This window comes from Nicotiana tabacum, chromosome 22, assembly GCF_000715075.1.
Source record: "Nicotiana tabacum cultivar K326 chromosome 22, ASM71507v2, whole genome shotgun sequence".
Taxonomy (NCBI): domain Eukaryota; kingdom Viridiplantae; phylum Streptophyta; class Magnoliopsida; order Solanales; family Solanaceae; genus Nicotiana; species Nicotiana tabacum.
Window position 1 is genome coordinate 86,508,446 of NC_134101.1, and position 26,137 is coordinate 86,534,582.

At 39.4% G+C, this 26,137-nt stretch overlaps 1 long non-coding RNA gene across 1 annotated transcript; it reads left to right on the top strand.

Annotated features, from left to right (window-relative positions):
• The first annotated feature begins 665 nt into the window (after positions 1–665).
• On the top strand, positions 666–23,821 carry LOC107831415 (uncharacterized). Its single transcript, XR_001658353.2, has 2 exons — positions 666–823; positions 23,554–23,821. It is a non-coding gene; the product is annotated as an uncharacterized LOC107831415 (long non-coding RNA).
• Positions 23,822–26,137: the final 2,316 nt, after the last annotated feature.

A 26,137-nucleotide genomic window follows, 5' to 3' on the forward strand; every position in this document is an offset into this window, starting at 1 on the left:
CCTTCTTGATGACTCGAAACAATTTCCAGAACCACACCACAAATGACTTTTTTAATAACATTGGTGGTGAATTTTAAATAATTGTTTGGTTTACTAGGTAGAGTGTAAAGTATTTGCAAGTGTAAGCAATGGCAAAATTATTTATATAGTTTTGAAAATGTAAAAAATTGTCGAGTATTTTTATGATCTGTGACTGAATTTTTTTAATAGCAGTAATACTAATTATAGTTTCCTCCGTTAACTTTAAGTTCTACATTTATGGAAGGGGCGGAGGTACAGTAGTGGGTGCGGGTTCGGCCGAACCCAGTGACTTTTTCCGAAACCCTGTATTTATATTGAAAAACTTGTCACATCTATATAAATATATCATGATGAACCTAGTAATCAAAAGAGGTTTGGGTTCAATGGTAAGGGTTGTGGGTTCTTTGGAAAAGATGTGGGTTCGATTCCCATATAAAGCAGTGCTTTATTTTGGTGTTGTTTTTTTACGTTTTTTAACAAATCAAAATGTGAGCGACGACGTTTTCTTCTTAATAAACAAAAATCATAAGCTTTCCAGCTTTAACGTTTCTTCTGACTTTCGTCTCAACAAACACTACAATAATATTATTTAATAAATAAAATACAACAACTTGTTTTCTTTCTAATAAACAAAGACCAGAAGCTTTCCAACTTTAAACACAAACGTTTTCCTCCAATTCCCAAATCAAAAAAAAAAAACTAGGGTTCTGCTCAGCTGCTGCACCTCTGCCTGTGCGATTGATTGACAATCACTGGTACCACAATCTGTCGGACGCCCTCCAACTCTCCACTGTGTATCAGTGTATGCTCTTTGTCCCTTAGAAGTTAGACCCTTCTAAGTTCTTCCTTCTTCAATTCTTATTTTCTGATTTTTTGCTTCATGTTTTAATCTTATATTTTATATTTGATAATTTATGCAAAATTTAATTTTTAATATTTGATTCTAGGGTTGTCTCATAGTTTGACCTCTATTCTCTTTGTCAATTTATGAGAACTAACTAGCTACACTAAGTTTTTAAATTTTGGGAACAAATCATATTATAGTTACAAATTGAACTATGTCAAAGGAGATAAAGAATAGTTTGTTATAGCATTTGAAACATAAAACTTCAAGTGAATTTGTTTTTTCTGATTTTTAGGTTTTTCTAGCAAAAATCGCTATGATATCCTCCTAAAGTGTGGGATTATGAGTCCGATCCTGCTAAAAGAAAATCAATTTCAGAATATCCTCCTAATTTACGTGACCGCATAAGGAGAAATTATATACAAAATGGACCTTGTCAACCTCGTGGTTTGTCTTCCCAAAAAGAGATTTTGGAGGAATAATGCGTTACTTTAGTCCTAAATGGTTTAAAACTTCATGTTCTCAATGGTTAGAATATAGTATTAAACAAGATGCAACATTTTGTTTATGTTGTTATTTGTTTAAAAAGGAGGTTGGAGGATATGGAAAAAAAGTAGGTGATGCTTTCACAACGATGGTTTTAGAGGTTGGAATAAAGGTTTAGAAAGGCTTAAATCACATGTGGGTGACATGAGTAGTGTTCATAATCGATATTTCAAGATGATGCTAGATTTAATTTGATGAGCCAAACACAATCCATTCTAACTTCTTTGGACAAGCAATCGGAGAAAATTAAAAGTGAACATCGAGTTCGTTTGAATGCTTCAATAATGTGATAAGGTATCTTTTGAAAGAAGGAATTCCTTTTCGGGGCCATGATGAGAGTGTAACTTCTACTAGAAGAGGAATTCCTTTTCGGGGCCATATATTGTGTTTGTCTTTTGTTGCTTTTTAAATATATATTAAATATCGATACTAATTTTTTAGTCAGTTTGATATTGTTTATTAGTTTTAGGTCATAGCCCTATTTTAAATTTTAGAACCCACACACTCTAAATCCTAGCTCCGCCTCTGATTTATGGTATGCTATTCATAAAAATTTATGTCTAAAAAAAAAAAAGAAACACGCATGATCTTAATATTTTGGATTGACTACTCAGTGAACATGGTGGTACTTGACGAACTATTGATTGAAATTTCTAGATATGTCCCCTCCATATTGGTTCAAAACAAATGTAATAATTAAAGAAAAGGAAGCTCATGAGTGATTCGAAAAGCCAATTTGGTATTGTTGATCCATCGGGTACTGTTAGCTATCACGGAAAACTATGCTAGATCAACTATAAAAATATATTCCATATTATTGCCTAGTTTTCTCTCTTTCTCTTCCCCCCCCCCTCCCTCCTCCCTTTGTAGCCAAATCTTTGACGTTTTCTTTAAATAATACTCCCTCCGTTTCAATTTATGTGAACTCATTTGACTGGACACAGAGTTTAAGAAAAGAGGGAAGACTTTTGATTTTATGGTGTAAAATAAGGCACATATATTTTGTGTGGCTATAAGTCATTTTGTAAAGGTAAATTGTTTCCAAATAAAAAAAAGGGTCATTTTTTTTTTGATACGGACTAAAAAGGAAATAGATTTACATAAATTGTAGGGAGTACTATAAGATGTCACCGCTAGTATTCCCAAGGAGGGGACAGAGGGTAGCAAATCTAAGACCCCATTAAGCATATGCACATGGCTAGGCAAGGAAGTTGGTAGAACACGATATCTAATATAATAAGAGACACTAAAATAAATCAATCATTTGCTAGCCAGTGCTTAAACACGTTTGAATGTGGAATATCTAAAAGGAGAGACACTAAAATAAATCAATCATTTGCTAGCTAGTGCTTAAACACGTTTGAATGTGGAATATCTAAAAGGAGATTCACAAAATCAGGAGCAATTTGATGCTAGTGAGCTGTAAGTGGCCATAATTTTAATTAATTAATTAATTATATTATTATGTTGTTAATATGTCTTCTTATGTATAGAAATACTTCTTTATTCATGGGCCAAACACATAATTAATGTTTTTACTTTTTGGATGATGGTGAGATTTGAATTCAAGACCTCTGGACTACTCTTATACTAATCGAATTATGTGATCCTTTCGTCTAACATGTTACTGTCACTACCCAATTCTATTACAGGCTATGATTGCGCCCAACACCATTGCTAGGCAAGCCAACACCGAACAATCTAGTGATTTCCCGTTTAGTAAGTTAGCCAAGTGAATAACTTTCCTCATTTTAAAAGATTTATGAAATAACAGTTGTAAAATACGTAAACAGAAGCAATTGAGTACAAATCGAAATCATACAGTGAATCCAAAAATCATGAGTCTACTGATGTGTGTGCCAAGACCCGGTGTTACAAGTATATAGGTTACTAGTAGGATATAAAAAAGAATTCTACTCTACTGTCTGAAATAGAATAGATAGAAAATAAATCAAAAGAGAGACTCCGACTGCTGCTGAATGGCTCGGAAAGGCAACTCACCGTGTAGTCTCGATCATAAGTCAAGCATGCGCGCCGAACTGATAACCAGATATACCTGCCTCAGATCCTGCACAATTAAGTGCAGAAGTGTAGCGTGAGTACATAAACAACATGTACCCAGTAAGTAGTCAGTCTAACCTCGAAAAAGTAGTAACGAGGGGTCGACTTTGACATTTACTATGGGCTAACAATGATATATTAAAATTTTATACTAAGCATGGATTTAATGAATACTGAAAATTCAATAGCATGAAGTTGTAAATTCTTCTTTTTGCAAATATTAAGTCTCAAGTTTAGTTTCATCATTTAACAACTTGTATTTCAATACATTTAAGCAATATCCATCATGAATAGCTCCAAAGGTTATCATGCGCAAATTATGTCGAGGTCGTACGACCCGATCCAATATAATATTTAAATTGCGCCCTGCCCAGAGTCGAACGACACGAGTCATAGATGCATCTATCTGCTACCGAGGCGTTCAGCTCGCTCCACAATTAGAAAATATTTCAAATAAAATCACAAATTCTCATTATAGTCAAATGTTCCATTCACAACTTCAAGTAGGTGAGTTTAAGCTTTTACAATTCTTTTATCAACTTCTAACATGACTTAAGCAATTAATTCAACAAGTAGGGGCACAAACATTTCAAGTATAGCATGGTATAGGTCCTAGACTACCCGAACAATAGCATAATTAGTAGCTATATACGGACTCTCGTCACCTCGTACGTACGTAGCCCCTACAAATAAGAGCATATGTTAATTATAATTTACCTATGGAGTTAATTCCCTCTTACAAGGTTAGAAAAGAGACTTACCTCGTCTCAAGGCCTACTTTCCGGTCCAAGGTTGTGCTCAAACCCCCAAATTTGGTGCCAAATGACTCAAAACTAGTCAAATATTATATAAAGTAATCAATTTATGCTCAAAAGTTCATACCCCAACTATTAAAGTGATTACCCAATTCTAAATGTAAGATTCTTAAAATTTACCTCCGGGTCCAAGTGCCCGGATTCCGGAAATTTTTGAAGAAAGTTGTTATCCACAACTTCATGAACTTAAATATATGATTATTACTAAATTCTATAACCAATTTCGTGGTTAAATATCATTTTTATCAAAAACCTTGATTTTCATCTAAACTTTTGATTTTCACTAATGTTTACATCTTAATCTACCCATAATCTATGTATTTAACTCATGTTGTGTAGAAACTACTTACCTCAAAGTGCTAGGTAAAAATCCTATTCCAAAAGCTCTAAAATTCGCCCAAGACATGAAGTGAAATGAGATAAATGGTCTAAGTCCCGCATTAAATGAGCTGGCATAGTTCTCTGATGTCGCATTTGCAACACCAGGTTTGCAAATGCGAAGGTCGCAAATGCGACAAATACCAAATGCGGACCCTGGGCTTTAGCTGCTCAGGTCGAAAATGTGACGGAGGGGTCGCAAATGCGAACACTGCCAGGTCGAGCTTCTTTGCAATTACGAAGCTCTTTTCGCAAATGCGAGGTTCACATTTGCGAACAATTTCTCGCATTTGCGAAACCTGCAATTGCTGCCAAGAAACACCCGAAAATTGATGTGTTTTTCATCCTTCTGAATGTCTGAAACTTACCCGAGCCCTCGGGGCTCCACACCAAACACCCACACAAGTCTAACAACATCATACAAACTTGCTCGCGCGATCGGAACACTGAAATAACATCAAAAACCATGAATCGGACGCCAAAACGCATGGATTAATTTATGAACTCAAAAACTTCTAAAAACACTTCCGCGCGTCCGATGCCTATCAAATTAATTTGGATTGATGCCAAATTCTGCGTGCAAGTCTTAAATGACATTATAGACCTATTCCAACTTCCAAAACTGGAATCCGAACCCGATATCAAAAGGTCCACCCTCGGTCAAACTTTCCAAAAACTTCAAATTTTTAACTTTCGCCAATTGACCTCGAAACGACCTACGGACCTCCGAATCCACTTCCGGACGTGCTCCTAAGTCCAAAATCACCATACGGAGCTATTCCCAGGCACGAAATCCCAAACGGACGTCTAGAATGTAAAAGTCTACTTCAACCCAAACTTATAAAATTCACTCAAATGCCAACTTTCACTATTAGGCATGCCAAACGGACATCTAGAATGTAAAAATCTACTTCAACCCAAACTTATAAAATTTACTCAAATTCCAACTTTTGCTATTAGGCACCGAAACGCTCCCGGATCATCCAAAATCCGAGCCGAACATACGCCCAAGTTCGAAATTATCATACAAACCTATTGGGCCCATCAAATCCTGAATCGAAGGTCGTTTACTCAAAATGTTGACCGAAGTCAAACTTAGCCCTTTCAAGCTAGCCTTAAGGAACCAAGTGTTCCTATTTCAACTCGAACCCTTCAAAATCTCGAAATAACCATCCACGCAAGTCATAAAACAATAAAAGCATGTACGAAAAGTCTTATTTAGGGGAACAAGGTTCTAGAAAGTAAAATAACCGGTCAGGTCGTTACAGTTATGTTGTAGGAGAGAGCACACTACATAATATTTTTGTTTACCATGAAAATGGTTATAATAATTAGATTTGATTTTGTGGTTCTAAAAATACTTGATCTGTTTTTATGCTAGTTGTTAGGTAATAGATGATAAGTGAAAGACTTGGGAACAAGATAATAGCTTGAAAACAATGTAATAATCAAATCGAATGACTGGAAATCGGGGGCCTCGGGCTTGCATATTCTGGGCCTCGAGATCGAGTCGGATGCCCGACTAAGGGCAGACGATGGAGGATTAACAGTTATGATAAATTTGATGGTGGCTCTTTATGGCCAATAATGAGTAAAATTGAAGAACAATAAATAGAACATGATGAATGCAAACAATAAATATAAATAAAAAGGGGTCAAGAGAGGATGTGTTAGAGAGCAAAGAGAATGTTCTTGTTTATTCAATATTGTATATCAAATGTCCTTACAAAATGACAAGGATCCCCTTTATATATGTGCGGGAATCCCAACATAGTATAAATACATTTATTACAAAGATATATGGCTGGTACAACCATTTAATGCCACGGTACGGGCTCATGCTAGCCTAATAAACCTAGGTCAGCTTTAATCACGTACTTTGGGAACTTCCCGTCTATCCATCATAGCCTTTGATTTGTACTGCCTCGGGGTCGACCATTGAGAATCCTTGGGGGCGTACTCTGAGCTAAACTTCGAGCCTTTCGAGGGCGGTCTCTACGAAGCACCCTAACGATCATAAATTCGAGCCCTCCGATTTTACCGTATACAGATAGTCCCCGCGTTTCTTAGATTAAAATAATAAGAAACGATTGTGACACCGATCTCCTCGAGCCTCTTATGGTGATGTCATGCTTATGACATCAACTTTTGCGATAATTGAGACATCCCATCGATATGTCTTTTCTAGGAACATTTATTATAGTGCCTGTTTACTTTCTCAAGGTGATAATATCGTCGCCGATCCGTCTCCCAACAGGCATTGATTGCGCCCGTCTATACGTTTCCCAAAGATATTGATTGTGCTGTTAGTTGCGCTGCCACCTTTTCTATAAACGGAAGCTTTTTGGAACCACATCTTCATTCAATCGTTCTTTAACAGCCTTTTTACTCTCTTCTCTTCGTCCTCATCTAGTGTTATTTCTCATGTTTGAAGCCTGTGGCCTTAAGGTCACATGGCAGTGTCCTCATCAGTTACGCCATGGCCCTTTCCCAAAGCTTTCCCCTACTGAGCGGGATTGCACTGATTTTTTATTGTTGTTATTGTTGTTGGCCCGAGGTAATGAGAGAGAAATCTCAAATTATTTTCGCATTAAAGGATATGCAGACTACGAACTTCTACTCATCTCTCTTAACTACCCGGTGCGATGCCTCACTCCTTTTGCTTTCCGTGGAGTGAGTTGGTGCCATCTACTAACTGTTGCATCCTGCACCAGTGCAACGTCTCAAATGGCTTCACAATAGTAGTGCTGGCGAGATCCATACTCGCCAAAATTTTCACCCATCCACTTCTTCATCCCTCTCCGCTTCTTCATCTTTTTCTGCTTCTTCTTCATCTTTTTCTGCTTCTTCTTCATCCTTGAAGATGCCGTTTGGAAGATCGAGATGAGGCCCCCGAGGAAATGGTTCTGGAAGACACTGCCGCCGAGGACACCCCAGAATAGATTAGACTCTTAGTTTTTATATTTTTTTTTTGCTTCCTTGTTTCTATGTAAGGACCCTTCTTGGGATTTTTTAGTCATGTGTAAGGACCTTTCATGGGCTTTTGTAATCATGGTTTATTAATGCAAAGATGTTTCTTTGATTTGTCTCTGATTTATGCTGGACTTCCTTTTATTTGTTTATGAAGAATATGAGCATGTGACTCTACCAATTGGTCCGACTATCGGACCCGGGTGTAGGTGTTCTCTCGGTTATTTGATCGGTCAATATGATTTTCCCTGAAACCCTTTGCCGTCTCTCGGACCAAGTCCGGGTTGACTTGGTACAGACTTAGACTGCCGAAACTGGCAACCTTGAATCGAGTGAGAATGGGGCCTCGATTTTTAGAACAAACTTAGCTCCTTTTAGACCCCGTTGGTAGTCTTCGAGGGAGGATTTGCTCAAACGCCTGAGAAAAACGATAGCCCCAGGACTTTCACAGACAACCCCCTGAGTGAGATTTAGCCTATGTTCAGGTGGCCTAAAAAACTCGATTTGAACTTAGAGTAAAGGTAGCCCTAAGGCTTCATTAGTGATTCTTAAGTGTGAACTGGCTCGAGCTCAGGTAGCTCGAGGGCCAAGGAATCGGGTGAGCGACCTGCATTCGTAATAGCAGAAATCCTCAAGGCAGGATACCACCTCGAGGTTGGGCTTATATATGAGTAGCTATTTAGAGCTTATCTTTCGTTTTGATAGGGATCCTCAAGATCGGGCACCATCACGAGACTCATACTGATATTAATGGCTCCTTAGAGCCTACCATCTTTTTGATGGAGGCACTCGAGATCGGGTACCATCTCGAGGCTTGTAATGATATTAATGACTCCTTAGAGACTTCCTTCTTTTTGACAGAGGTCCTCGAGATGGGGTACCATCTCGAGGCTTGTAATGATATTAATGGCTCCTTAGAGCCTTTCTTCTTTTTGAGAAGGTCCTCGAGATCGGGTACCATCTCGAGGCTTGTAATGATATTAATGGCTCCTTAGAGCCTTCCTTCTTTTTGACATAGGTCCTCGAGATCGGGTACCATCTCGAGGCTTGTAATGATATTAATGTCTCCTTAGAGCCTTCCTTCTTTTTTGACGGAGGTCCTTGAGATCAGGTACTATATCGAGGCTTGTAAATGATATTAATGGCTCCTTAGAGCCTTCCTTCTTTTTTGACGGAGGTCCTCGAGATCGGATACCATCTCGAGGCTTGTAATGATATTAATGGCTCCTTAGAGCCTTTCTTCTTTTCTGACGAAAGTCCTCGAGATTGGGTACCATCTCGAGGCTTGTAATGATATTAATGGCTCCTTAGAGCCTTCAGTCATGGGAGCAGAAATCCTCAAGATCGGGTACCACTCGAGGCTAGGTTGATGCGGAGGCCTTTGATCCTAGAATGACGTATGACAGCGTCAATTGTATGAGATGATTATGAAACAACCGAGGCGATCCCACCGGTTACATCTTCCCAAAGCGATAAAGGCTTAGTCAGTATTTTTTAATTAGCCTTTGAGGCAGGCGGACAGTTACCGCTTTCTCTATATAGGTTTGTCTTCCTTCCTTTAAGGATTCCGCTATCCTGAGTAGCTATCCCCCTTCACAAAGTTCTTCTTTCCTGCGTTAGGTCTTTCACCATTTTAACTTTGAAGCCCTCGCTCAAATTCCCGCTCTAATTCTCTGATTTTACCATAGTTATGGCTGTTATGCCGGGATCCATTCTGCAAGGAGAAGGAGGTTCTGTCTCTAGTTCCCACCTGGTTGGTGGTGTGCCGGTGGTGCCAGGCAAGCCAACCTCAAGACATTTTGTTTCGAGGGGGGATTTTTTGTCAGAAAAACCTCCCAACGTTCAGGGTCATTAGGAGTATTCCTCGAAGTTTATTTCTTTAATAGGAGAGGGGCACCTTGAGTCAGTGAGGAAAGATTGTGGATAGGGGGAAAAGGTAGTACTGTGGGTACCTTCCCCGGAGGAGAGCATTATGGATTATGCTGAGGGGTTTTTGAACGTATACACGTACCCCTTTACGCTGGGTCCCCTTGATAGGGTTGTGCTCGACTTCTGTTGGAAGTATTAGGCTACCTTGGCATAGGTTCATCTTCATTTTAGAAGATAGTATTGATGATGCGATTCTTTGCGGAGGAAGTAGGGCTCGAGTTCACCCTTAGCCATCTTATCAGGCTGTATCGGCCTTTTCATCACCGAGGCCTACTAACCCTATGATGCCAATCCACTAGGCCCTTCGTTGTCGACGATGAAAAAGATGGGGATCGGGGATGGATGAGCCGATTCGTCCGAGTACGGACTGTTGACATTATCCCTGCGAAGTTTCTGTAGTTTCCCAAGGAATAGAATTTTACATGTAAGTGGTACACTTTTGCCTTTGTTTTTTTGTTTATGGCAGAGGCGGGCCCCGTAAATGCGCCTTTATTTCCCTTTCTGCAGTAATTATATGGATACCATACGAGGTCCCCAACGTGACGGATTGGGCTTGGAAGTTGATGAACCGTGTTCGTATAGAATAACCGAGCCCTTGACAGCAAAGACGTGTATACTTGTACCAAGTAATCAAAGAATACTTTTACTCCATCAAAGCATTTCGTGTTTCAAAGGAGTTCAGTATTTCTTACAAAAACGACTACAGAGCCAAAAAGTCCCGAACACTCGGGAACTGACGTCAAAAACTCGAAGACGTATGACCATCGAGTTGGAAGCTTCGAACTTGTAAGCCCTCAATGAGGCAACATCAAGGTTACAAAAATGACCCCGAAGCCAAAACGTCCCAAACACTCGGGGACTGACATCAAAAACTCAAAATTGTATGACCCCCGGGTCGGAAGCTTCAAACTCGCAAGCCCTCAACGAGGCAATGTTAAGTCTACAATAACGGATCTAGGGCCAACTAAAATTTCAATGTCCCGGGGACTGCCAAGTCCATAAGACCTCATATGGGCAACCTCAACCCCGTAAGACCTTTATAAGGCAACACCAAAACTGTAAGACCTCAAGCAAGACATGAACCATACTTGTACCAAGTAACCAAAACTGTAAGACCTCAAAAGCATGTTTTGTTTATGGTGGAGGCGGGCCTTGTAAATGTGCCTTTCTTTCCCTTTCTACAGCAATTCCATGGATACCATACGAGGTCCCCGACCAGACGGATTGGGCTTGGAAGTTGACGACCCACTCGACTTATGATGGGCGTAAGTGGCGAGACTTGTCTAAGGGTAGATGAGAGGCAAAACACCATGGTACGTACTACGTGATTTGCTCCCTTTTTGAAAGGCACTTTCTTTTTACGCGTACTAACTCCTTCATCATAGGCATTAGAGAGTTCTTCGAGGTGAGATCGTGCCCTCTCAGAGAAGGATCGTCAACTTTAGGACCAAGGAATGTCAATAACAAGAAAAAGGGGCCTTCACAGGGCGACGGTGCTTGTATCAAGATGAGTTTAGGCCGGGGGCTCAGAGAGGATGTATCAGCCGAGCCTGTAGCACCCGAGATCTCTGGCTTTAGAAGAACAGTCCCTCCTCCGCTACTATCTTTTTTTCTCGTCGAAGGTACTTCGAGGAGCAAGGGTTCTCTACCGCCGACTTCTTCTCCTGTCGAAGGTACTTCGAGGGATGTTTGAAGCCAGTAGTCGCATATATCGGGTGATCGTATACCAACCGGGAGTGGCTCTGCTAGGGTTGATGGAGCTGGGATAGTAGATGTGCGCTCGACTTTTGAGGAAGCTCAGCGGCTTTACTCTGTGGTGAGTTTTAGCCGATCGTATTGGTTTTATAGTTTTTGCAATTTTCACTCTCTTATCGAGTTTCTCTTCCATAGGCTTTTAACAAGCTCAAGTCTGAGCTTCTTTGCCGTGAGGCCAAGCTGCGAAAAGCCATGGACGGGGAGAAATCCCTTAGGATTCTTTGCGATGAAAGGGAAGACGAGTTGGCATACTTGCGGTATGAGGCGAGTCGAAGTCTGAACTACGAAAGCTACCTAGAGGAGCAGGTAATTTTTGTTCCAAAGGGGGAGCGTGCTTCTTCTTCTATATTTTGAGGCTAATGTTTCGTTTACTTTAGTTGCAGAAAAATACGAAAGACCTAGAACTCCTTTGGGGTGAAGTCGGTCAAGCCAAGCATGAGTGCAATGAGCTAGAGGCTCAAATGGACGCCCATATTGCGGCCAATGAGAATGCTTTGGCTAAGGTTTCTAATATCGAGATACCGCTTTGGAATGCCTATGAAAATGGCTTGGTTTAGACAAGCAAGATTGCAAGTCTCGAGTCTGATCTTTTGAAGATGAAGGCCGAGGTCGTGGATGCTCGGGCTGAAGCTGAAGAGATTCGGGCTAAGTTCGATAAGGAAGTGGTTGTCTACTTAAAAGACACTGCTGATGCTTGAGCTAAATCGAGTAGTGCTCCCGATCGGGAGAGCAGAAGCAATGAGTATGCACTGTATAAATCTCGAAGGGAAACCCTCGAAGAGATTCATGCGAGGGGCTTCGATCTCCCGGAGGAGATAGCACAGGTCAAGGCGGATGAATACGATGCCAAGTTCCTTTTGTCTAATACCGAGGATAACGAGGAAAAGGCCGATAGACCACAATCCTCGAAGGGGACGTAGACTAGACTTTTTCTTCTTGATTCTTTGTACAATGTTCTTGGAGAACTTTTGCAAATGTAACCTTTGTATAGTTTCATACGTGCATATATAAAGAAGCCTTTCGATTTTCTCCTTCTATGGATTTCTATTTGCTTGTGTATGCCCTTCTTTATTTTTGAGTTTTACGTTTTGTCAATGATTAGCCAGGCGAATTGGCCTTTAAGAAAAAACCTTTAGGTTTACAGTTCGGCCCTGGGGCTCGTCAGGCTGGCTCGCAGGCTCTTATGCATTTTCCTTTAGGCGTATTTAGTTAACTGTTTCGGGCTTAGTCTCCGAGTCGGATTTTGACTCGAGCTTATTGTCCTCAAGTTTTTAAGCTAGCTATTAGGCTCTTACACGTAAGGTCGGTACGACCTCTTAACATGGGCTGGCGACAGTGGCTCTTACGCGTAGGCATCCTCTTAATATGGGCTGGTAACAGTGGCTCTTATGCGTAGGGTCGGTACTACCTCTTAATATGGGATAGCGACAGTGGCTCTTACGCATAGGGTCGGTATAACCTCTTTATGCTTTGTTTTCTCTCGTCAAAGATTTTGAATTTTTTGTGTTTTCCCGACTCTTCGACGGCTTGTTAAGAGCCTCGATTGTGAATCGTTATGTAGCAATGAACGAGCACCTCGGGAGGTTTTGCTCGGTGGCTGAATGCTTCGAAGCCTATAATTTGGAGCTGACATGGTCGAAGCTCTTTTGCCTATACCGAGGGTAGCCTATTTAACCGGTTCTTTTCAAAGTACTTTCGAAGTATTTTAAGGCCTGTGATTTTATAGCAACGGTCGGCATCCCCGAGTCGCATTAGTTTGGCTGGTACAACCTTGTGACCATAGTCATTGTGTTTGGTCGGAGCATTTCAATCCATGAGTGAAGTAGTTTTGGCGTTTATATTGAGGGTATGCCTTTTTAGGGGTCTTACAAGTTCGAATATATAGCCTTAACTTTAAGGTCAGGATAATGCCTATTTGTAAGGTCTTATAATTTTTACATGCCTTTGAGGTCTTACAGTTTTGGTTACTTGGTACAAGTATGGTTCATGCCTTGCTTGAGATCTTACAGTTTTGGTGTTGCCTTATAAAGGTCTTTTTAGGTTGAGGTTGCCCATATGGGGTCTTATGGCCTCGGCAGTCCCCAGGACATTGAAAGTTTAGTTGGCCCTGGAGCCGTTATTGTAGACTTGACGTTGCCTCGTTGAGGGCTTACAAGTTTGAAGCTTCCGACCTGGGGGTTGTATAGTTTTGAGTTTCTGACGTCAGTCCCCGAGTGTTCGGGACGTTTTGGCTCTGGGGCCGTTTTTGTAACCTTGATGTTGGCTCATTGCGGGTTTACAAGTTCGAAACTTCCGACTCGGTGGTCATATGGCTTCGAGTTTTTGACGTCAGTCCCCGAGTGTTCGGGAGGTTTTTGGCTCTGGTGTCGTTTTTGTAAGAAATACCGAACTCCTTTGAAATGCGAAATGCTTTGATGGAGGAAAAGTATTCTTTGATTACTTGGTACAAGTATACACGTCTTTGCTGTCTAGGGCTCGGTTATTCTATACGGACACAGTTCGTTCGACCGTTTGGCCCGGTACATCATTTTCATATCGAGACCCTATTTAGCACATCTTGGCTTTTCCGAAGAGGTGACCTTCCATGGGGATGCCCCCCAGTATTCGAGGTTGATTGAAGAGAAGCCTTGATACTTGTTGAGTCTTCTTTAAGCAGCATATGGATGTTGCCTCGTTAAAAACCTTGCCGGTAAAACCCTTTTCGGGATAAAAACCCAGTCGAAGGAAAAGAGTGCAACACATGATTTGAAACCTTAAGGTCTTCTAGCTAGATAGCGCTTCGAATGTCCTGTTCAGAAACCTGCACGAAGGTTAGTGTAAGATGTAAACAAACAAAAAAGAGGAATGGCCATACCTTAGTGGCGATGGTGCTTTGAGCCTCGATATGCTCCCAATGTTCACTTAGGGGATGCAGTACGATCCTTTGTTCATTGTATTCAAGTGTAGCTAAGGATGTGCCTTGTGAGCGCTATTTTACTATTTGCTTATCCTTTAACTCCTTCCATGTCGAAGGCATTGATACCGGTGCCACATCATACACTACGAACATCTCCTTGGCTGCATATTTTTCCCTATATACGGTTTTTATTTTGTCTTTCATAGGAAATTTAATCATTTGATGCAGGGTTGACGATACTTCTCTCATGCAGTGCATCCATGGCCTCCCGAGCAAGGCGTTTTACCTTATGTCTCCTTCGATGATATGAAACTTGGCGTTTTGCGTTGTTCCAGCCACGTTGACCGGGAGGATGATTTCCCCTTTGGTTGTCTCGCTCTCCATGTTGAATCCGTAGAGGATTCGAGAGGTAGGCACAATCTGGTCGAGCAGTCCGAGCTGCTCCACGACCCTTGACCTGATAATGTTGGCCGAGCTACCTGGATCCACAAGTACACGTTTAATTTGAAATGTATTCACAAGAAAAGAAATTACCAATGCTTCTTTATAAGGCTAAAAAAGGGTCTCGATGTCGTCGTCGCTGAATGTGTGAGTGTCGTCAGGTATGTAACCTCGAGTCCACTTTTCTCTGGTAATGGATATTTTTGTTCTTCTGATAGTGGGTTCCTGTGGGACATCGATTCCTCCTATGATCATATGGATGACATATTGCGGCTCATTTGTTTCATTCTTCCTGTTCGCATCTCTTTCCCGGAATTGATTTTTGGCTCAGTTGCTGAGGAACTCTCGGAGGTGTCCTTTGCTGAGTGGTCAGACTACTTCTTCCCGGAACTGTCTGCAGTCTTAGGTCCTGTGACCGTATGTGCCATGGAATTCGCACACTAAGTTGTGGTTCCTTTGTGATGGATCCAATTGTACGGGTCTTGGCCACCTAGCATCTCTGATTTTGCCAATGGTAGATACAATGTCCGACACGTCAACGTTGAAGTTGTATTCCGACAGGCATGGTGCCTCCGTCGGTCCTGTGTGCCTATTGAATTCGACTCTATTCACGAGTCCCTGAGGGTTTTGACCTGGGTCTATTCTTCAATCATTTCGGGGTATGTTACGCCTCGGGGCATTTCTCCTGTCTTTGGTGTATGGCTGGTACCTTTCTTTGTTTGGATTTGGCTTTTTTGCCAAAGTCTGCTTGGGTATACCGAGCCCAAGGGGGCTCCTAGTTGGTTGTCCTCGACCCTGATCTTTGATTGATATAGGTTGTGAACATCCAACCAAGTTACAACGGGGTACTCAACCAAATTCTGCTTTAGCTGTTTCGAATCCATCGAGTTTGTTCGTTCAAACCTTGAGTGAAGGCCTGCATTACCCAGTTGTCGGAGACTGGTGGTAGTTCCATTCATTCCATTTGAAAGCGAGATACGAACTCTCGCAACATCTCGTTCTCCTTTTGCTTGATTTTGAAGACGTTAGATTTCCTTGTTGCTACCTTGATGGCACCAACATATGCCTTTATGAAGGAAATTGCTAGCATAGCGAATGAATCAATCGAGTTTGGGGCTAGGTTGTGATACCACATCATCGCCCCTTTTGAAAGCGTCTCTCCGAACATTTTTAGTAGGACATATTCGATCTCATCGTCCTTTAGGTCGTTGCCCTTTACTGCACAAATGTAAGTAGTGACGTGCTCATTGGGGTCCGAGGTTCCGTTGTACTTAGGAAGGTCTGGCATTCTGAACTTCTTTGAAATGTGTTTTGGAGCCGCTTCCTGTGGGAACGGCTTCTGTACGAACTTCTTCGAATCCACACCCTTCAGGATCGGAGGTGTGCCGGGAATTTGGCCGACCCTGGAATTGTAGGTCTCTACCTTCTTGTCGTTGGCTTCTATCTTCTTCTCGCCCGACTCGATCCTCTTTTTGAGGTCCTCGAGCATCTTTATGATGACGGGGTTGGATACCGACCCGTTGTTGCTTGATCTTTCTGGTACCTGCTCGGCTTGGGGAGCCATTTTCGGTGCTACCATGCTGGGAGTTTTCTGGTGGCTTTGTAGCTGAGCAATTGCTAGCTGTTGTGCCTGTAACATTTCAAAAATAACGTGAAGGCTAACCTCTCGTTCTTCCCTAGCTGGGGTTTCTTGAGCTTCTTGTTGGTCTGCTTGGTACGCTCCTGCTAATATGGGAGCTTATATCGACGTGTTGGGAATCGCGTGAGACCACATTTGTAGGGATTGGATCCAGCATGCCTTGAGGGTTTAGTGGTGATGCGCCAACACCTAGAACAACTACACCATTCTCTCCATGGTCGTCAAGACCGTTGTTTTCATATGCATTTACTGAGTTAGATATTTTGACCTGAAATCAAAGATTCTTGGACAAGAAATATCATGAAAGATAACTTGTGTTATGTAGTAAACCGGCAAGAAAACAATCACTATTATTTTTATCCCCACGGTGGGCGCCAAACTATTTACCGAAAAATAGTTACTCCCTCCGTTTCAATTTATGTGAACCTATTTCCTTTTTGGTCCGTGCCAAAAAGAATGACCCCTTTCCTTATTTGGAAACAATTTACCTTTATGCAATGATTTATAGCCACACAAAATATATTTGCCTCATTTTACACCACAAGTTCAAAAGTCTTCTCTCTTTTCTTAAACTCCGTGCCCAGTTAAATGGGTTCACATAAATTGAAACAGAGGGAGTATAATAATTAGATTTGATTTTGTGGTTCTAAAAATACGTGATCTGTTTTTATGCTAGTTGTTAGGTAATGGATACTAAGTGAAAGACTTGGGAATAAGATAATAGCTTGAAAACAATGTAATAATCAAACCGAATGACTAGAAATCGGGGGCCTCGTGTTTGCGTATTTTGGGCCTCGAGGTCGAGTCGGATGGCCGACTAAGGGCAGGCGATGGAGGATTAACAGTTATGATAAATTTGATGGCGGCTCTTTATGGCCAATAATGAGCAATAACTGAAGAACAATAAATAGAACACGAAGAATGCAATCAATGGAATCAATAAACGTAAACAAAAGGGGGTCAAGAGAGGATGTGTTAGAGAGCAAAGAGAATGTTCTTGTGTATTCAATATTGTGTATCAGTTATCCTTACAAAATGACTAGGATCCCCTTTATATATGTGGAGAGAATCCCAACATAGTACAAATGCATTTATTACAAAGATATATGGCTGGTACATCCGTTTAATGCCACGGTACGGGCTCATGCTAGCTTAATAGACCTAGGTCAGCTTTAATCACGTGCTTTAGGAACTTCCCGTCTGTCCATCATAGCCTTTGATTTGTACTGCCTCGGGGTCGACCGTTGAGAATCCTGGGGGGCGAACTTCGAGCTAAACTTCGAGCCTTTCGAGAGTGGTCTCTACGAGGTGACGATCATAAAATCGAGCCCTCCGATTTTACCGTATACAATTTTAATTACTTAATTATACCGCTCTTCAGAAGCAATTAGATAGCCTTTCCTTTTGTTTTGTTAAACGCTACGATCAATTTTTAAGTTTGACAAGTACTATAACTTTCTTTGATACTTAAAATTGTTGCTCCCTGACTATTATTATTTGATGCTACTCTTTCTCTCTTTTATTGAAAATTGTTCCTCCCTTTGTTACTATCTGATGCTACTTTTTCTCCTCTTTTTCCTTATCGCCTTTTGTCTTTGTCATCTGTCTTTCTCCCCCATCTTTCTTCTTCTTCTTCTTCTTCTTCTTCTTCTTCTTCTTCTTCTTCTTCTTCTTCTTCTTCTTCTTCTTCTTCTTCTTCTTCTTCTTCTTCTTCTTCTTCTTCTTCTTCCCTTCCACCTTCTCTTGAGCCTAGGCTTGCCAAAGTATTGCAGGCATCATAAGAAAGTAGTTTAACAAAAATACATAGTTCTAATAAGTCTTTTTCCACAAAACATTTAACATAAGAGGGAGCTTCAACAAAAATCTCCATTCCTTCACATTCCTCCTTTGCCTTTTTTGCCATGTGATGAGCTGCATTATTCCCCTGCCTGAATGTGTGCCAGAGGATTATCTCCTTATGCTGGTGCATTAACCACCTGCATGCATTAACATATCATCATAAAGCATATTTCCTTGAAAGATCGATTGTATAGCCTCCACAGAATCTGATTCTATTTCAAGGGAGTATAGGTTCCATTCTTTCGCCATTTTGAGCCCTTCTATCATAGCTTTAAGCTCATCTTTTAGTGATCCACTTGCATATGACGACTTTCTAAACCCCACAATCCAGTGTCCTTTAGAATTTCTGAAAGTGCCACCCAAACCACTTTTTTGCGTAACAGTGTTATAGCTAGCATCTATGTTAAGTTTAGCCCACCACTTTTGTGTCTTGTGCCAAGCAACATTAATAGGAATTTTAGGGGGAGTGAAGATGCTTTTTTCAGTAAGGAGTTTATATTCAGTAGCATTTTTAAAGATAAAATCACCATTGATTGGGGATGAGGTGTTTTTATGATTGTTATTATTCCTATTTGTTCATGTATACCAAATTATGAAAGGTAATAGACTGTCCCAATTTATGAGATTGTTATTCATAGTGTATTTAAAATTTTTCAGTTGGATTAGCCAGTGATCACCTGAATCTTTGTAGTAGTGATGCCAACCAATCCTTTCCCAAAAGGGCTTAATAGCCTTACAATTTATACAAATGTGAGCAATTGATTCTTCCTCATTATTACTTTTTTTTAATAATGTCCTTAATGTGATTTGGGATTTCAAGAGAAAGATTATAAAAATCCCATTTTTTTCCCAATTAGTAACTCCTTTAGTTTAATAGCTTGTTCACTTTTTTGAAGAGGGCCTTCCACAGTAACTCTAAGGTTTCCTACCCCAGGGATCCAATTAGCTTCCCAAATATTTATGTTAGAGAGGATATGGGGTGACCAAGTGATTCCCTTACTGCATAACTCCCAACCCTTTTTGATGCTTTTTCAAATAAAGGTGTTTTTGTTAATAGCATTATTAGAAGCATAGGTGGAGATTATAAGAGTAGCCCAAGGAGAGGTGGGATTTGTGAGCATTCTTCAAACCATACTAGCCAATATGCAGTGGTTTTTTGAAGTAGCACTATGTATTCCTAGACCACCACTAGGTTTTGGTTGGCATATGGTAGACCAATTTATTAGGTATAATTTTTTCTTTTCATTGGTAGAACCCAGATGAAATTCCTTTGTACCTTGTCAATGTTTTTGAGAATCTTTTTTGGTAGTAAGGTATATTGCATATAGTGGTTAGGAATAGAATTTAAACAAGAGTGTGCCAGTGTAGTTCTGCCGACAATATTTAGAAAATTCATCTTCCAAGCAGCTAGTTGGGATCTCATCTTATCAATTATGAATTGGTAATCTCTTGGCCTAGGAGTGTTATTTAATATAGGCAATCCTAAGTAGGTTCCAAAAAACTCACTTTTCCTAATACCTAGTATATTTGTAATGTCTTTTATGTCAGGTTCAGGACAATTTTTTGAAAACAAAATTTTGTATTTAGCTAGATTAATTTTTGCCCAGAAATTTTACTAAAATAGTCAAGACCATCTTTGATGTAGTAACACGATTTCTTATTGGCTTTAGCCATCAAAGTGAGATCGTCTGCAAATAACAGGTGAAAAATTTTTGGACTCTTCCTGCTAGTAGTTATTGGATCCCATTTCATTAAGTCTACCTGATAATGAATATATCTTGAAAGTATTTCAAGACAAAGTATAAAGATATATGACGAGATGGGATCCCCTTTTCTAATTCCCCTAGTTGGCTCAAAAGAGTTTGTCACAGAGCCATTTAATAGGACAAATATTGAGCTAGCTATAATACAATTTAACAGGAGTTTTGAGAACTTAGGAGGAAATTTAAAGTACTGAAGGGTATAGTGTATAAACGACCATTCAATACGATCAAATGCTTTCTCCAAATCGATTTTTAGCAGCATTTGGCCTTGTTTTCCCTTTAATTTTTTTTAAGTTTGAGACAATTTCTTGGATAATAACAGCATTATCGGAGGCTCTTCTATTTTTCACAAAGCTAGCTTGGAAGGGACTAATAAGGTTATTTAGAAAAGGCTTTAACCTATTTGCTAGTATCTTTTTTATTATTTTATAAATCGTATTACACAAACCAATTGGTCTAAAATTTCTAATGTTATTAGCGTTAGATATTTTGGGTATTAGGCATAGGTAGATATTGTTAATAATAGGGGGGATTACTTGGATGTCGACTATATCTTTACAAAGCTTCACCACAGAAGGACCTATGATATTCCAATACTTTTGGTAAAAGAAAGGATGAAGTCCATCGGGACCCGGGGCTTTAAAAGGATTGAAAGAAAAAATAGCTCTCTTGATTTTAATTTCTTGCAAGGGTCCATCTATTGTAGTAAGATCCACTTGGCCAATATTTGAACTAGTGTTTAGGAGGTTTTTCCTACTAGTTATTACATGGGAGGAGGTAAAAAGTCCTTAAAATAATTGTTAACATAAGACATAATAAGAAGCGGATCATTGATCCAATTACCAACCTCATCCTTAAAAAAATTTATTTTACTACGTCTTCTTCTATTTGTGGCATAAATGTGGAAATATTTTGTGTTGCAGTCACCCTCGTTTAGCCACATGATCCTAGATCTAATCTTCCAGTAATCGTCTTCAATTAAGAGAAGATCATTGTAAGCACTTTTTAATTCTTTTTCCAGATTTGGGAGGAAGCTACTGGTTGCATAGTGGCTCGATATTTGAATACCATTTAGTCGAGCCAATAGCTCACGTTTTTTTCCCAACAAGTCCCCAAACGTACTAGCTTTCCATTTTTTACATAGTGAACAAAATTTTGGCAGTTCCTAAGGTAATTAGGGTCACACCATATTTTTTCTACTAGGGGTTAAAATTCCGGATGATTACACCAATATGTTTCTAGTCTAAAGAGTTGTTTGTGGAGGAGTCGATTTTTAGGAATTAGTTAAACTAATATGGGGTTGTGATCCAAATAAGTCTTAGGTAAATGGATTATAGAGCTATTATTAGGGAATAATTCAATCCATTTATCATTTCCAAAAACCTTATATAACCTTTCCATTATTAATCCCTTTTTTTTATGTCTATGATTGGACCAAGTAAACTTGCAACCCTTGAAACCAAGATCAACGAGATTGCAGTTATTAATTTTTTGACCTAAGAAGTTTTGCCCGTGAATCTTTTATAGGTCTACCACCAAACTTATCACTAGTAGAAAATACATCATTGAAATCCCCTCCCACCATCCAAGGTCCTATATGGTTTCTACTAATTTGCTCTAAGTTATGCCACATAACATTTCTATTATATAAAACAGTGCTAGCATAAATAGTACTAAAGAGCCACTGTTTACGTATAGGTAATACCTCAATCGTTGCATGGATTTTTTGATTCCTACGAACGAAGTTTTGGACAATCACCACCTCATGGTTGTATAGAAGCATGATACCTCCTGCTTCGCCATCTGATGGAACTTCTACCATTTCTGTGAAGCCAAATTCATTGAGCAATTCCACATGGATTCCTATTCTTGTTTCCAGTAATTCTACCATGCAAGGTCTATGAGTATCGACCATCTCTTTGAAATTCCTCATAAAGTTTTCATTATTCCCACATCTTATATTCCAAATAATGGTATTTGTGGGATGATTCATGGGAATACTAAGATTTTGGTTTAGTGGCTCCCCATTTTCCCTCACAGTCCCCAGAATAGGGTTCCTTCTCAAAGCTGGTACTAATATCATGGCCATGTTCCCCACCGTTGGATCCTGGGGTGGCCTGACGTCCATCGGGCATTTTTTACAATGCTAATAGGCAGTTGAGTACGTGCCTCTTCTCTTGTATCTCCGAAAAGAGAAATACCTTTACCCCGTCTAGGCTTGAGAACTCTAGGATTTGTTCTAAGATTATATTGAGTGGTTCCTCCTCCTCCATTTCTGCCTCTACTGGTTCTTGGTTTTGGGCTTGTTGGTGAGGTGGTGATGGAGGTTGTTGGGGTGGTTGAGGAATGTACTGCTCTTGGACTGGTGGAGGTTTCTTCCAAGGCATGAAGATAGGGTTGAGTTGGGTTAGTGATTCTGGGGAAAAAACGGCATGTCCAGAAGAGCATTTTGAGGATATATGGGGTTGAAGTGAGGGGGTAAGTTTCAATGATTTCTCATTGCATGCACTAGTTGAGGGTTCACTGAGGGAGCTAGGGTTTGTAGAATGTTGTTTAGCCAAACTTGGTTGAGGTAATTATTCATAGCTAGTTTCATGCCCTTCGCTACTAGTTGAGCCAAGTACTGGGTATTGTGAAGTATCACAATTGAGTCCTGGCCATTGATTTGCAGATTGAATGATACTGCATGACCCATTAATTCCATTTTCATCCATGATACTGGTTGATAGTCTTGTGCTTGTGGTAGTTGGACGTAAATTATCTGAAGATTTTTTACTTGTGGTGGGAAGGGTGGAAGGTTATCCATGGCAATTGCTCTGTGTTGCCTTAGGATTTGTATCAATCTGGGATGTCTCCTTATGGATGAAGGGAATTCTGGGCATTTTAAGAGGGGATGGGGATATCTAACGTTACTAACTTAGGCGTGTGAGAGGGGCTAGGGGAAGTTTGAGAGGGATTGGGTGGTAGGATGATGATTTGGTGTTCCGCTTGCATGGCTTTTGGTTGCCCAATTCCATGGTTTATAGGTATTTCCTCTATAAGAGTAGTATCCATTGCTTGATTGTTTTGGTTGGACAAATGTAAGCCTTGGCCATCTTTTTTTTGCCATTTGGCTTACATGCTCAGGGAGGGGGAGATTATGAGATCCTAAAGCAAGGATTTTGTCCCGATTTTTGGTTAAGGTAGTATAATTACAAAAGGTATTCTTTTATTAATATTTGGGGTAGTGGAAGTTGTATTAGTAGAAGGGGTACTAAAGTCATTTTCCCTTAATTCATGCATGAGATTATTTTCTCTTTTTGTTGAGTTGGACACGTTAATATCCAACATGGCACAATCCCCATTTGTGTTGGACATTTGTGCCTCTGCATGAGTTTTTTGATTATTAATAAAAAATTTATTATTTTTGATTGTTCCATTAGTTGTTTCTTCTGAAACCATGTGCTCATTTTCAAGAATATTAAAAATATTTTTAATAAGAAGTGGGGTGGTGGTTTTGGCCATGGTTACCGGATTTTTCATCATGGAGTTTACAAAATTTGTTTTTTCAATTTTTGTATCCATTGAAGTAGGGGAATCTTTCAAATCCTTCGATTTGTATTACAGATATTTAGTATCAAGATACTTACCCGTGCTAGCATTGAACATTTTAACAGGGATACCTGGACCTTTGGTGTTGTGAATTGGCTTGGTGGTATTTTGATGAGTGTTCCTTTGTGCTGGCCTCTTTTCCTTATTGAACGAGACTGTTTTCCACTCTTCTTCTTGTTTTTCCAACATTGAGTTAGTTGCCTGTGCTCCAGTTCTTTCTTTAATGGTTTTGGCATCTAATTTGATAAAGGAGCATTTGTTTTTTGTGTGTCCCAACCTACCACAATTTGTACATAGAAAATTATCTCCTTCGTAATGAATGTGTTTTTTCCCTATAGGTACAAAATAGAATAATATTTACCCGCTTTAGCTTGGTTTTCGCATTTTTAAAATGTAGCGAGAGTTTTTTTTATAAAAGTATATACAAATTTGGTCAAAATATTATAACTTGTATATAAACTTTTCGTTGTATAAAATCCAGTCAAAACATACAACTTACATATAACATGCATATAATTTTTTTATCGCATACAAATATAGTTAGTACACAAAATATGCATAAAATTTATATATTCCTGGTATACAACTTATTTATACAATATTGTTCTTTTCCCTTTTCGAGTTTCAATCTGAAATTCCAACTAAAATTAACTTTAATTTTCAACCAAACTCCCTCAAAATTGAGATATAAGCTCAACAAGATATCACCCATCGTTTCTAACAATACCGAATCCAAACAAATAATAATTTCAGAAAATTCGATTTTTAAATTCAAAACTTCGAAACTTTTTAATGGTTGTACATGGAGTTTATTTAAGTTTGTTATTTTACATATATAGGTAGAAATAAATCAAAAAAATCTTTGGTGTTAGGGTCCACTCATTCTCGGTTGTTACTCAGCTGATGAAAAAATGAAGCAGATGAAGGATTATGAAATTGGTTACGCTTATACTCCCATGCTCGAAAACCCAAGACATCCTTTGTTTTTACTGCGTCGGACTTGAGGCAGTGACAATCGTGAATACAAAGATCTTGGCACCAGTGAGCTTGAGAAGAATCGATGGCAGGAAGGTCGGAGCTTAAGGGATCCAATTTTTGTATCAATTATGTAATTATGTTAGGTAATTAAATGGGAACCACATTATTAGTGGTAATAAAGTTTATAATTAGAGGAAAGAATATGTGACTCATCAAATATTTACATTGTATTTATCATTTGTACCTATGCTTTCAGCAAATTTACTATTCGTAGCTATATAATTTTATAGCAAATCCATAAAATAAGAGATTAATTATTTTGAACTGAAATAAGATAACAACAAGCTTTTGTAGCTTAGTTGGTTAGAGCATCCACTTAGTTAGCAGAGATCTTGAATTTGACTCTCAACAAGAATATTTTATTTTCCTGTATTTTGTATTTCGCTTTTGTTGTATTCGTTACGCGAGTAAATACAATCGATACATGTTGTTTCCTTTGTATACAACTCTATATACAGTTGATAAAAATTTTATCCTTTGTATATACCCTTGTATATACATATTGTATTCGTTGCACAAACGAATATAATTGCGCGAATTAATACAGTTGATACACGTTGTACACTACTAAAAATCCGCGTAAAACCGTCCGAAAAAATTGATTAAAATCGGTCGGTAATGGCCAATTACCGTCCAAAACGTGACCACTTACGTGTGGTCGGTATTATCGACCAACTTCAGTCGGTATGCTCCACGATCGTCTGACAATTTAAATGAATTACCAACCAATATTGGCTGGAATGTTATTTTAATAATTTAATTTTACCGAGCAACGTTGGGCGGTGTTCTAAATTTAATAATTTTTTTTACCGACCAACTTTGGTCGGTAATGAAAAATACATTAATCTACAATATTTTATATACCGACCAACGTTGGTCGGTGTCGCGCCCCATTTTCTCGCGAAAGCGGATTTCGACATGTGACAACTCTTTGAATATGTATTAAAATAGAAGAGTCGCCACCTTACGATTTTTATGGTGCGTTAGGGTACCTATTTGCGAATAACTTTGTTAGACTAGCCCGTGCCACCAAAGAACGGGTAAGAGCTCAAATTACCTCAAAGAGAAGGTGTTACGAACTCTTCAAGGTCCACAACTGTGGTTCTCGGCCGAAGTTTAAACTATGTGGATTGGATAATTAATCTAGGTGATTAAATAAGCAAAGAAAGATATAGAAGTTGAAAGCTCCATTATAACATAAGAATTAACTATATGGCTAACTGATACAAGTCTTAAAAAATCACAAGGAGCATAGTTGTGTTGATTTATTACTTTATGACTAAATGCCAACAACAAGCATATAAAGAAAGGGGAGTCCTAAGTTTTTTTAGCCTAAAGGATCACCTCGTGCAACATAAATAATACTTCGCAACTCCCTTGAAGTAGGGGTTGATCATATCATTCAGCGGGCACAGACTATCATCTCCTGCTACCCAATTACTGTGTTGAAGTTATTACTTAAAGGCGCTCTAATTCGATTCCAAACCGTATCTTAAGCGTGCACTATCCGTCCTATGCCTATGGTCCAGGAGGCTTTGGACCCACTGTTAGGTGGTTTTAGACTTTACTTAGGTTGCTCAAAATGATAAAATAAGGCGACATTCAAAACAG